The sequence below is a fragment of the Choristoneura fumiferana genome, chromosome 18 (genome assembly GCF_025370935.1).
Source record: "Choristoneura fumiferana chromosome 18, NRCan_CFum_1, whole genome shotgun sequence".
In the NCBI taxonomy this organism is placed as follows: Eukaryota; Metazoa; Arthropoda; class Insecta; order Lepidoptera; family Tortricidae; genus Choristoneura; species Choristoneura fumiferana.
The window spans coordinates 23,508,952-23,523,739 of record NC_133489.1 but is presented as its reverse complement, the minus strand read 5'-3'; the positions used below and the strand labels follow the sequence as shown (position 1 = coordinate 23,523,739).

General features: G+C 35.4%; 1 protein-coding gene and 1 long non-coding RNA gene across 3 annotated transcripts in view; one reads left to right on the top strand and one right to left on the bottom strand.

The window, feature by feature from the left end:
• Window positions 1–14,788, top strand: part of LOC141437657 (cell adhesion molecule Dscam2-like) — a 332,569-nt gene that overhangs the window by 193,442 nt on the left and 124,339 nt on the right.
• On the bottom strand, window positions 5,896–13,077 carry LOC141437661 (uncharacterized). 2 transcript variants are annotated; one of them, XR_012452407.1, is made up of 3 exons: window positions 12,583–13,077; window positions 6,937–7,068; window positions 5,896–6,339 (listed from the first exon to the last, which is right to left on the bottom strand). It is a non-coding gene; the product is annotated as an uncharacterized lncRNA (long non-coding RNA). The 2 variants fall into 2 exon arrangements; XR_012452406.1 differs by lacking the exon at window positions 12,583–13,077 and adding an exon at window positions 7,203–9,249 and having other exon boundaries at window positions 5,897–6,339.

Here is a 14,788-nt window from a genome sequence, read left to right as displayed (position 1 = left end):
TTACGGATAATTACGAGTACTACTAATTTTTGCCTTTTCAACCAAAAACACGTTAACTTAGAGAAATTCTGATTTACAATAAACAATAAGGACTTTCGGGTCAAAACACTTACCTACTCCAAATTTCTCATTATGATTGTTACGATAAACCACTGTAGCTTTAGGTACCAGGTGAAAAAAGATGAGTTTTTTTTGGAAAAACACGGTATATTATATAGTGTTAGTGTGTGAATCAGGACCCCAGGTTTAAGAGTTACGGTGTTAATCGCAATGAAGTTTTTCAATGATATTGGTAAGAAATCAGTGTACATGTATGTGTGTGTGTGTGGATTAGAGTCCGAAAAGCCAATTTAACAATGTTACCACAAAATACTATAAGTGGAGTTACAGTGTTCTGCATGCATAGCAGCCCAGCCCTCGGACCCGGAATTAGCGTATCGAGGAGTGACATCTCGGGATCACGCAAGACGCTTGATTTAATTAAACCACCCTCGCCCTTGGTTTTTATGTAAATTGGGTTCTCGTGTTACACTCCAGCTGCACAATAGTAAAGAAGAGGAACTCTCCGCGGGGGTCACACGGGTTTTTTCGTTACCGTAAAATGATGATCTTGAACTGCCGGAGCGACTAGCTGATGATGTTGACTTAGTGTTGTGAAAAACGCTCATTTCGAGGCTTAAAGACTCAAAGGCCGCAAAGACGGTTTCTTGCATCCAAACGCATAAAATAAGCCAATTTAATTGTCAAATATAGTCGAGTCTTTAAGACTCTGGAGTCTTAAGGGCTCGAATCTTTAAGCCTCGAAAACGAGCGTTATCCACAACTCTATGTTGACTTGCTCATCAATATTAGGGTAGATAATGCCATAAAAACAAATTCCATAAACTCAAGTAAAATATCATTTTATTTTCTCAAGCAGTGGACAACTAAGTATCGGCAGAATTAATTGAAATCACACCGGGTGTGGCCTGTGTAATCATCATAATCATCAGCCTATAGCAGTCCACTGCTGGACATAGGCCTCTCCCAAAGAGCGCCATTTCGCCCTGTCCTCTGCTAGACGCATCCAGCTTCTACCAGCAGCCTTTCGCAGATCGTCACTCCACCTGGCCGGAGGGTGTCTTACACTACATTTGCCAAGACGCGGTCTCCACTCAAGAACTCGTTTACTCCAACGGTTGGAGGTTCTTCGACAGATATGACCAGCCCACTGCCACTTCAACTTGCTAATACGAAACGGCCTGTGTAATACGAGCAAATAATTAAAACATACATAGACTCGTGAAACTGAAAGTATCGGCAGAATTAATTTAAATCATACCGGGTGTGGCCTATAATATGAGCAAATAATTAAATAAAACATATAATCGTCAAACTGAATAACATTAGTTAGTTCAGCGACACATTGCTTCTTCGAATAAACTTTAATAAGCGTAATAAAAATAAAAATCTAATTATTTATAAAAGTCGCTGATCGAATGTTGTTCAGTTTGACGAGTACAATCTATTGTTTTAATTATTTATAGTCGATTGAGTTGACAAATGAGTGAAGTCGTAACTAGCTATTGCAATAAATTATAAGTAGTTAGATATTGTAATGACCATATCTCACGAAATAAAACTTTGAATAAAATTTTCAGGGCCTTTTTTCACACAACGTAAATAAATTCCAATTTAAACTGGTAGACTCAATATTGTCAAGCGTAGCTGAGACTAAAACTTAGTTGCTAAATAACAACTAATTTCGGCCTATAAAACACGAGACTTCAGACCACAGATATAGATTAATCTAATCTAATAATCTAAATCTGTGCTTCAGACCATTTAAAGCCTCAGAGAGGCATTTGAGAGAGCTCATGTCTTGGCAACCGCAGTGTTATTAAACGGTGTCTGTGTAATCGTGAGTAATTACTAAGTTAGCGATAATTGGGGCACTTGGGGGGAAGGGGGAGGGGGGCACGAGACCTATTTGTTATTTATTTTAGTACTTGACATGAATTAGTTCGTTTTAAGTAAGACGTTGTTTAGTACTTTAGTTTCATTTTATTTCATGTTTCGATTCTTAAATAAGTATTGCTAGGTATAGTATAGGATCAATTGTTATTCTGTCCCGTCAGCGAGGGGACAAAAGTGGTAAAGTTTAATGGAAGAAATTTTATGTTAAGTTATACTTACATGCTTATTAATAAAATTATATTGAAAAGAAAGAAAGAAAGATTGTGGTAAGAAATTACCACAAAAATGCATGTTTGACAAATTTTTATTCTATAAACTTACGGTCTTTAACAGTGACTCGGGAGAACGTAACTATAGCAACGAGTGACAAGAAAAAGTTTATCGAAACAGTAACAAAAATATTACAAAAATACAAACTAAAACATGGATGCACAGACAAAAAACAGAAAAAGAGACCAGCGCTGGGAATCGAACCCAGGTCCTCAGCATTCCGTGCTGCGTGGCATACCCCTACACCACCACTGGACAGGAGTCTAGACACAAATATCTCCCATGCACCACACATTTCAGCCTGCTTTTTTCCTAGTCACTTAAGCAGCGAACTACCTACCTACTAACCTAACCGCCTTTTCCTTTTTTTTCTGTGCATACATGTTTTAGTTTGTATTTTCGTTGGGTTTCACGGGATGACCGTAAAAGTGACAAATTAAGTTGAAATAAAAAATACAAAAAGACTCCAAAAACCAATAAAAAAAATGGCAATAAATAATACACGGCCTCACCCGGCTCTTGAATTAGTTTTCACTCTGTGAGAGGGCGCAGGCTGAAAATGAGCGCTACAAGTTATTTTTTCCTCGTAGTTTATGTTGAACCTGAGCCCATTGCGATGTGTACTTGTTTTTTTGCATATTTTTTTTTGTGTAGCAATAAAATGAACTTTTACTATTTAAAGTAGTTAGTAAACGGCAGTTAACTATGTTTAACAGGCCGTGTCTGTTACTATGTTCATTGCTGGAAACGCATCGATATTCTCACGATACGATCAATGTTGTGTTACGGCAATCTAGCCTCATGTGTTTTTGTGTACTTTTAGTTTTAAGCTTTGTTTTTAACGTACAATATGTATAGTTAAAGTATCCCTCCCTTTTTGTATGTTTATAGCTTGAAATGTATTTCTCTGAAAGCAATTTTGTAAAAATCATTTGTGAAATAAATATCTTAAACTATAAACCATACTATTTATTCATACTGTTTGTTACAAACCTAAAGTCGATTTTATGACGGTCTACACTTATATTTTTGCTTCGTTACTTCAAAAATGTACAAGAAAACAACACGGCATTGTTAAATGAAATTAAAAACTGACAGTTAATTTGTTGGATCGGTTTTCTTTCCTTATTACATCTTGCAAATTTGCAAATTGTGTTAACAAACTCGAGTAATAAATGTAATGATCCTAATTACATTTTCAGATGAGGAAAGTTACGCCAACTGCGTGACGCGTGCCCGACTGGAGGGGGGGGGGGGGACAAAGGGTTGCGAGACACACTGCCTCAAACTACATTAGATATGTATGTTGAAAATTGGATCCCTTTAGACATACACGAAGAAGAAGTACCTACTAAATGCAAAACGGTATATGGCTTCAAATCTCTTTCCGTGGCAAATAAACGCGCGTAGTTGTATTCAATATTAAACTTTGGCAGTTTGGTAGACTGTACTAATTGTGAAGCCTTTATAACTCTGATAATTTTTATACAAAATGTGAGTTTGTTTAAAATACTTAACTGATCATGATGAAAATTGGTATGGAGATAGTTAAACACTCTAAAAAGGACATAGGATAGTTTTTATTCTGGAAAATTTGATAGTTCCCGCGGGATAGCGATAATCGATTTCTTCGCAGACGAAGTCGCAGACAACAGCTAATATATGAACACATACTTTTTGTCATTTAAGTTGACGACATGGTTCCTTAGATCACAGCTTTCTATGATTATAGTTTGGTGGCTGTATTTATTTCTTCAACTGCATTACATCCTCACCAATCTCTTCGCTTCTCTAAACATTTGAGAAGAAAAGAAAAGAGAAACATTTATTTACATCATGTTCGATACACAGCAAAAATACATTAGAACTAGAAGAAACGAATAGTATTAATGAACATTGAACAGTATAAAATGGACCCTACTCAGCATAATGTCAAAGTCAAATTCAAAATATTTTATTTAATTAAAAGGCTATAAAAGCATTTATGAATGTCAAAAAAACTACCACCGGTTTGGATAAACCTCTGTTGAGAAGAATCCGGAAAGAAACTCAACGAGGTATATAAATACATATTTTGTGCTCTAGTGCATAAAGTAAAATTTTCGTCTAAGACCAAGGTGACTTCGTCACCTGACTAGGTGTCAACAGTCTCAAACAAAAAAGTTTCTATTTTTTTTTCATAATTTTTATTTTATGTAAAACTAAAAATAAACAACACTAATTCAATTATAATATAGCAATCCATGAAAAAAAAGGTATAGCAAATGAACAATTGTTTCTACTATGCTATATTATTCCTTCAATCGAGGTGAAAAGCAGAGTGTAAAGCCATTTAGACTATGCGAGAACTCGCATATAAGTTTCATTACATTGCGGTATTTGTTTGATCAACGTTCATTGTCCCTCTTAGTCTGCGATGGAATGCAAGTTCTTGAATGGTCTAAATGGGACTTAGACTCAAGCAATAAACATTTTCCCCTCGACGTGATATACGCCCTCGCTGTACAGTCACAAAAATATGTATACAAAAACAAGGTTGCATAATATGTAGTCATACATTGTATCAAAAATATTATCTATTACTGACACCAAAAATTGTATTCATTAAACTTTTTCAGTATTATGTAATCACAAAGCGCAGAATTGCATACTTAAATAAATTCCATTTAAATGTATCCACCTCGTAGGCAAAAAAAGTATACATGAATGGGTTCCATATACATATAACCACACCAATTTGGCAAATATTTGTATACGCCGTTTGATTCATAAATATGTAAACACGATTTGATATTTTGATTCGTTTTGAAAAATTACTGTTTTGTTAAGATACATGTCTGTCTCTTTCGTAACCTGCATGCGGGCAGGGACATACATACTACGAATCCATACTCCATTAAAATAATATTATATACTGGTACCCGTTCCGGCACAACACGGTTACGGTATACATAGACACCGTGAATCACACTATTTATTTCTGAAAACCGCATCAAAATCCGTTGCGTAGTTTGAAAGATCTAAGCGTACAGACAAAAAAAGCGACTTTGTTTATACTATGGAGTGATGAATTGAAAGTAACTCTGTCTGTTCCGGTATCACGTCGAAACCGACTGGTTTCGACTGTCAAGGGGCTGAACATAGGTACTTAGTTTTATCTCCAAAAGCAACTTAAGGGGAGAAAATGGGGGATGAACTGACTGGAGTGAGCTGGATGAAATTTGGTATGGATATATTTAATTTTTATACACCACAAGATCACAAATACTTGGAAACGTCCAAATGGTCATAATATCGACTAAGCAAAGCGTCAAGTTTGTAGCAGACTCCATATATTATTGCCTTATTTGTTACTTGATTATAGGAAATATTTTCTATGAGAACAAATTTTCTTTCACTTTTCCATAATATGCATTGAAATAATTAATTCAGCTCATTAAATACACTGTTTTAATCAATTCGTTCATCAGTTTCTTTATAAATCATAATATACTATTAAGTTGTTGTTTATAGAAATAAGCATTAATAAATTCAAAACTCGGTTTCCGCACGCGTTGAAGTAGTGACATCTCTGGAAACGCGGTGTCATCAGGTTATTGTTTAAAAAGCTTTGATCACGCTGCATACAAGTGTAGTTATAAAGTAAAGTAGAAAGGTTAGCTATTTGACTATAGATGGCATTATTACTGAGCTGAGACCGTGACTGTGGTGACCTCTAGTGAGGAGCGGTGTGTGTGTGTCAAGTTATGGGTTATCGGGCTATATTCGGAGAGGTTCCACTACTCACTAGTAGATGGCGCTGTTTTTCTAATTTAATGAAACCATCTGAGATTAATTAAAGGTAATTTTATTCTTCTTTTGTAGTTTTACAGGCAAAAGCAACTAAAACCAAGCCTAATAGGACTATTGGTTTGATTTACTAGCAAAGCGTACATAAGTAACTTAAAATATTTACAAAAATGCGTAGGCTAAGAAACTCTTCTAAGGCTTCCCATGTTTTCCTGAAAATCCCATTAAATCCTTTCTCCAATCCTGATTTCCTTCCATTTCCTGTTCCTCGTGCTGCCGTAGGCAATTTTGATTGTAAAATCCATAGGAAAGCACTGAAGTTTCCTGAAATAGAAATTTATTTGAAATCGCTCTAATGATATCCTGGATATAGCATTCTTGTTAAAAATACAAGTTAGATCTGAGTACTTTTACTTTAATCTCATCCTAATAGTGACTCTGATACAGAATAAATAGGTTTAGTCCGGATCAAACACTCAAATGATTCAAAACTAGTCATCTTTCAGTTTGAGAATTTTAACCCGAGGGCTGAAATTTTGTAAAGGCTAATATTAATAATTGTTTGGTATTTATAATCAAAATCTTTATAAATTCCATCCCTCCTGACTTAGTACAGTATGTCTATACGATAAATACCCAAATAAACCCTATAGATTTTGATCAGATAACAAAGTGAAATTTTCAGGAGTGTCAAATTTTGCAGGTTGAATAGACTTTATGATTAAGCTTCGATCCATGTTTTCATTATAAATCTGTTCTTTCTGCTGTCCATATACTATAATTAAACATAAATTACCTCATACAATTGACCAAATAAATCGCTATTAACGTTTGAAAATTTCCTTACTATGGAGTATTTTGCCTAAGACATTTTCACTATTAGATTTATCTATAAGTATGAAATTCTTATTAAGTTCTTACCTGAAAACGTCGTGAACAATTATAGGAGTAAAAATGTGTCGTTCCAATTGGAATTTCTTGACATCCCATAGTAGTGAGGAAAATTAACCTATAAATGGAAACGCTTTTGGTCCATTATTTCTTGGATTTTATCTGAAACATAAAAATAATCTTAGTACATAATAGAGGCTACTATTTTACACAAGGAAAATACACTTTACCAGAAAAACAGCTTTTCTTTTAGGAAATAATCATAGCAAAACGGTTCGAATAAAGCATAGACTTACCTCTGTCTTGATGTGTCATTTTTCCACCGTTGAAAGGGTTTTGCACTAAACTAATACTTGATTTTGGTAGTTTAGGAGTTTAACTAGTAACTTCAATAATTATAATTATATTTTGTTTAGTATTTGATATCAAATTCTAGTTAGACTTTCGAGTATCGTTTACTTGACAACAGCTGGTTCGAGCTGTCTGAGATACGGTTTTAGTAAACATTAATGCGCCTAAGAGCTAGTCCGTTTAGAAATTTCATGTATTTTTCAACTAAAATTCAATACTTAATTATTATCATAAATAATTTAAATTCAAATTATGTAATATTTTATTTGTATAATGTTTCCTAACTTGAAAATTTTACAGCCAATAAGGAACGTGAGATTTATAAATAGCCAATCGGAGACCGAATATAGGCTTGACGAGAAGAAGTCTATTAGAAATTACCATTGAAATAATTTTTTACCACTTTTTAGGGTAACGTTTCATATTTCTACAGGCTTTTCTTTGACTTGCTCTGTTTATGTATTTATTCATTTATTTGTTTGTTTGTTTAGATGTCTGTTTGTTTGGATCGAATCTTGGGAGCTGGGTTTGGCCAGCTTCCGACGCAGGTTTGATTGACTTTGGGTTTGGCGTACTTGTGTGGGATTGGTGACTGCACTGTGGTCTGAGATGCAGCGGTTTTAAGAGTATCAACGAGCACAGTCAACAAAACAACAAAAATCACATAAATTGTACTAAAAATACGAAATGAAGATTTTTCGACTAACTACAGGAATAATTGTCTTGTCAAGTCAATTGGGAAAGCAGTTGATTCTCTTAGCAAGTTGATATTTTGCACTGGGCAAACGTGGGGGCTGGAGCCCGGGCCTTCGCGTTCTGAAAGGAGGCCGGAGCCCAGCGATGGGACGTGTATCGGTTTGCATGATGATGATGATGATTTTGTTCAGTGTTGGAGTTTGCAATTTGTTGATGGCAATACAGGAGTAGGAGGGAGGTGTAAGTAAGATATGTTTGAGAACCCCGTTTCCGGGAAGAATGGAAGTTTCTAGAAGCCTCGAGGTTATAAAAAGCGATGCGCGAGCGGGCTCGCTCACTTTTACTTTTCCTTCTTCGGCTCTCGGCGCGTAAGCAGAAACTCTGCCCGTCATCAGGTATGTGGCTTCAGGTTTTGTCAAATCTCCCATTTTGTGAGTTTCTTGTTTAATTCTTATTGGAAAATAGCAATGAGATGCTGTTGGTTTCCTAGCAGTATTTCTCGTTATTTTCTGTAGTTTGCTTGTTTAATTATCCCTGTAATCGTCGGTTGTTGGGCGTGTCCCGGCACGTGGCCGCAGTGGTCTCTGGGTGCCTGCAGTGTGGGTCCTGGTTGAGGATGTGGCGCCCTATTCAGATCGCGACTGAAGCTGGGTGCTTGTTGCATTTTCTTCCAAGGATTCGCGTTGTCGGTATTCGGACTATGTAGCGTGCTAGCGTGGCGTGTCTGGATATGCTTCACGACTGCCTTTGGGTTAAAGAAAGTTCTAGAACGTAGATTCATTCCTAGAATTGCTCACAAATTGGGCGTGGCTCCTATTGTTTTTGATACAAATGGGACTGCCGTGGTTGGCACTATCTGAAGGCTGCTTCAACCTCCGTGCCAAACCGCTAGGCAGGGTTGAGATTCTCTCGCGAAGTGTAGAATTAGGCAGGTCCATATAGTTTGATCTAGATTTCCGCGATTAATTATTGTTGGTGCGAAATAGGGTGTGTAATTTAGCTAGGAGCGTGATGCGTGTTGTGTGTAGTGAAAAATAGGCATTTTGTGATGTGTTTGTGTAGCGTTGTGAATACCAGGTGGGATTGTTTATTTACCTTATCAGGTAAATAAGAGGTAAGTGAGCATGCTTTTGTATGGTTAGGGAGTATGTCAGATTTGGGAGAAGTTTTTGGTTCCATCCTACCTCAATTCTGTCTGTCAGAAGGTCCTTTTCTTATTAGATTATAGAAGTCCTTGTTAAAAGTCATATTGGAACCGAGAACTTTCTTAAATCAGACTATACTGCATTAGGGCGTGAAAACCGTAGGTAAATCTTTAGGGAACCTAGGGACCATGTGTTTAATCTTACGTTTTGTGTGTTTTATATGTGGGAATGCACTGCGAATGCGTTTTCTGATCATAATTTTGCTTCATTGTATGGATGGGATAGTGTCTATCACGAGAATTACTATCTACATCTCTCACAAGTCTAACATTGATAGACCTAACTGAGCTAAGAATTATTTGCCTCGAGAATGACATAACCCATTCAGACAATTATTTTGTGTCCTGTGACATGTTTTGCTCTATAATTACTTATATTATATGGTATCTATGCATTATATCACACCATATACCTACACTCACTTCACACTGTAACTTGTTAGTTATTTATTGTGTAGCTCTGAATGGATTAGAATCGGCTTATACAGCATTCTATGAACTTTCAGAGTGAGGTAATTGTGAGAACTGTAGTCTCTGTAGACTAATATTGCGCAGTATTGGGTTACAGAGATGAGGTAATGCGGAGCTGCCTTAATTTCATAATAATTAGAATCCATAAAGTCTTATCTGGGTGCTTATTGTCCAGTAAGCGATCATAACTCATCAGTGTTTTATTTTAGGGCTCCATTGGGCTATTACCTGGCCCAACTAGAGTCTGAATTTCGTCATGTTCGAGGTTGGCTCTAATAGCTTACTTTGGGCGTGTCGGGTTCTTACTGATTAGGTGGAAGGCTTGTGAACGATAATCCTAGTGATTGTTTGTCACCGGCTATTTCACCCGTATTTGTAGTCTATTAGTGAAGGCAGATTGGAGAATGAATAATGGTTTATTACACTTGAGCTGAGTTAGGCTGACCGGCCATCAGTAAAACCTGTGTAATTTAACATTTTCAAGCTCTAAGCTGAAGTCATCACTAAGAGATGGTGCTTGATTGGGCCTCCCTCTGGGACCCCCAATAGCGTAATAGCTCTTAACTTAAAAGCTTGCTTTGTGATGTCAGAGAATCTCAGATTGGATCTGGATTCCCTGTTATGACAAGGTGAGATCTGTCCTCTTGTGTTTCAACCATATTATGACCATTTATTGGACTAATATGTACACCTATGATCTATGACTACTTGCTTTGTGAAATTGGGGAAGCTCCAGGTAAGGTACTGGTTATCTGAGTAAATGAGTCTTATGCAAAATGCAATGCTTATCATTTATCTCATGGCAATTCCTTTTGTCTATCATAACCCTACCGCTCCTTGTGAGTAACCTGATTCATAATGATATTAAACTTTTTTATGTGTTCAGGCATTGTAGCTGAACTCTACATCCAATTTTACTAAAATGCTTATTCATGTGTTTGTGTACTGTGTATGTATACACGGATATTCACAGCACACTATACAAATCTGTGGTGGTATGGTGTCATGTCATCCACAACTTATATCTAATTTCCTCACTTTGAATAATTGGGTTGGCTGTGGGTTGCATTTCAAAGTAGTCATGACATTGTTGATACTTACATTGGTAAGCGGAGATGCTTGATGAAAAGATTTGTCTTCCTTATGGCTCCATATTGTTTGAGTGTGGACACTTACTTCAGGGTTGATATGTTATTATATCACCACAACCTTACTTCTTGTTCAGGGCGACTGGGATGGTTGTGGGCCGCATTCCAAAGTAGCTGTGTCATTGTTGATACTTACATTAGTAAGCGGAGATGCTCAGTGAAAAGTGGCTTGCCGTCTCAACCCCCCGACTGTTCTGGGCAAAACCATACACTTGTCATGTCTGTTTACAGCTTGGCATTATCACAAAACTTTGTAATTCACTGGTTTTGATCTTTTTAGACATCCCAGTGGTTACACAACTAAAACTGTGTATATTGCACAGATATGCAACATATGAATCAAGCATTGGTTGGATTGGATGTGTTTCCTTCCACCTTTTTACTATTTATGGAATTGGGTTTACTCATTCCATCTAATCTGTCCTCTTTTGAGTTGACTAGCACCGCTGTTAGTGCAGTAACTGTAAATCATCCTCCGGGTTATTTTACCAATCGCAGGCGAGTGTAAGGAGGGGACAGGGGGCTAGGAAGGTGGTCCCCCGGGCCTCCGTGGAGGCCCGTTAATTTCTTTCAGTCAACTCTTATCCTTTCCCGACCCTTTACACACTCTACTTACTTACTCACCCATATTACACTCTATTTTCCATATTACACTCTATTTTCACACTATACTAGTTATATGTATTGAATTCCAAGTATCTCTAGCTTTAAATAACTTAATTTAGACACATTTATTGCGCCCTGATAGATATCTTGCTTATTACAGACATACCACATAAAAGATCATTGGGATTACTAAAACAAAAAAGTACACAACGTAGGATCCTAACTGTTAGATGATCACAACTTATTATGGCCAATTTAATTAATATTTTCCTTTAACATAATGTATTATTATCTTATATTATAATAAAGGAAAATTCTCTCCATTAAAAGGAGAAAGAGAGAGACGGGGTTTCCCCTCTCTACCACTCTACACACAATGCTCTCTGGTGTAGGGCCCCATCCGTTACAACTGGTGGCCGTGACCAAGGGATGTGGTCTTACAAATGTCTGTGATAGGCAGGAGTCTTAGGGGCGACTAATTCTGTGTTGGTATTGTGTTTATAAACAGAAGTATTTCATTTCCTATCTAAAATGAAATAATTTTGTCCATTTTACTTAGTAAAGCTATGAAATGTCAGTAGTAAGCTTTAAAATTTCCCAATACATAGGGGCGTACATAATTTATATAAATTTAATAAATATTACTAAGTACTGACACATAGCTGCACTATAATTTCATAATTTCACTTGTAATGCACTAAAATTTCACTCTTTAAGGATAGGGAGCATGCAAATAAATAAACAGGGTATGAAAGTTTAATATGCTTTGCAAATGCCGCGCTTTGAATTTTGTTCAACCCTGAGTTTCGGTTTTATTCAGTTTATTTAATTTTCAATTGTATTTCTTCTGTGCTTTCTTTATTTACTATAATTGTGTTATACTAAGCTTTATTAGACATTCTTTCATACATCTTATACAGCTTATTCTATTTCTTTCTTCTCTTCTTATGTATATGCAAAAAGGCAGGAAAATTATGCGTATTTAGGCCATTAACCCATGAGTTGCGATAGGTGGTTCATGAACATGCTTGCGGTATAGGCTGAAATAAAAGAAAGTAGTGTTAAAAGCGCGTAGACACACAAAAATGCGGTGTTAAAAGGTGATAGAAGTTTGGTTGATACATAGCCATAAATTGCGGAAAACATAAAAACAAGAGATAGTAAAACACACTCAAAAACATATATAGCATCTTACTTTACCTTATTATTATCCAATTTATATTAATTTCCGTGATTTTTCCATGTTTGAGTCATATTTCCCCATATGACAAACGTGCGCCTATTGTTTCAAGTTGTATCGATGATCGTATCAATATTCTTGTTAAATCGCCGACAATAATTCTTGTAATCGTATTCTCCATAAATTTCTACTTGATTTAGATATTATTTGATGCGTATAAGTTGATTTTCATATCTTTTAATCCAATAAATTAATTACGTAATCTCGAAAACGTCTGTCTGACAGGTCTCGTAGTGTTGCCAGTGGTGAAGTTCGGAAAACCGTAGAAATATCAGAGTTCTGTTAAATTTCCGTAAAAATTTTATTCTTACTGTAGTATACATAATAAAATTCTTAATTAAGCATTACAATAAATAGTCGCGTGAGTAAATATGGTAAAATTAATTAGTGTTGTTGTATATTTCTCACTCTTATTAGTTGTAATCAATGAAAGTTGATAGGTTGATTACGTAAAATAATCAAAAGGTTGTATTACATAGTTGGTATAATATATTTTGTTTTACTAGTATTCTTCATAATTATTACATAACTAATAGTTTATATTTTTTTAATGCCGATTTTAGCTTAAAATTTCTTCAGTTGTCGGAATTTGTGATTAGCCTGGCAACATTACGGACGTGATTGAGCGTTTTATTTTTTAATCTCGCACATAGTTGCGTAAGCGTTTCGTTTCGGGCGTTTTTCCGCTAGCTGTCATTAGCTTGAGATTTAATTTGAGTAGCTCGAACTATTTGAACTGTCAAAGCTTGTGGTAGGTATAGCAAAGTAGTATTTCGTATACGTGGCGTCTTGGATGAAATAGCGCAAATGATTAAGGTTTAGAGTTTGATGATTAGTTAATATCGGTAGATAAAGTAAATACCTAGTCAATTAGATGTTAGTATTAGTAAGTTTTCTTATAATCTCGCGTAATTACGTTTCCGTAATCAAGAGAAGTCGTGATTGCTAGAACAGCGCGTGAGTCGATTGAAATGTGTTTATCTTAGTATGTTGCTGTGATTTACATAATAAAGTAATTAATAACATAAAATACAAGTGAACCTGTGATATCGTAAGTATAGTGAACGTCTCATTAGTCTAAGAAAAACTTATTAGTTCACGGAGTTTGCCACAGATGGCGCTAGGAGTAACAAGTTTCGGTTATAGTATGACTTAGTAAATTTTATTTGAATTAAAATATTTTATTAATCAATGCCCTCCTCTCTTTGCTTTAATTAACAATCACTACTTAATAATATAATACTCTTATTGGATTTTATTTCTTATTAGAATTTTAGGCCTGACTTGTTCTTATTAGTTTCTTTTGAATTTTTAATTATTTTAATCCATTTTCTTACTCAAAATAATTATCCAAATTGCTTTTGTTTAAAAATCATCAAATTTTAGCCAGTGGTATTTTAATTTCTATAGAATAACAGTCCAAGTTGTATTTATTGTCCGGGTTTGGTAGAACAATTGTAAACTTAGTTTTGTCTCGGGGTTCAATATAAAAGTACATATTATGTTAATTTCAGTTTTAATTGAAGTCTTTAACTTATTTAATTGATTTCTTATCAAGGTGTAGTATGTTAATAAGATTTAATTTTAATTTGTCATCAGAGTTCTGTATACAGTTTCTATGTTAATTTTGGTTCTTGTCGGGGTTCAGTATGATAGTTCTCATTTAAATTCCTTATCGGAGTAAAGTATACACAATTTTAAATTTAGTTCCTATTGAGGTTCATTATAATAGTACTTTAATTTGAGATTTTATTAGGGTTCCTTACTGCAGTGTTTATTCTATTGAATTATTACTGTTCCAAGCTCTAATTATAACTTTTACTAAACAATACATCCTCTAAGAACTCTTTCCTTGGAACTAAATGAATCAGTATTTCAAAAGGTCGGTAACGCGCCGGTGATGTTTTGATGTTGCGGGTGTTCATGGGAGGCAATTGTTGTTTACTGATAGACGACTTGCATGCTAGGCTGCTCGTGCATATATTTATGAAATTCTACCTTGTTGGGACATAATAATTTAAATTTAATTACATAATTCAAGTTTTAAAAAGATATGGTCCGCCTCTGTACATTCTCTTTTTTCTTGTTATCTAGTGGTTTCAATATGTTTGGTTGAGTTATGGGGTATACTGCAATACAATACCCGGAGTAATAATGATAGTATAT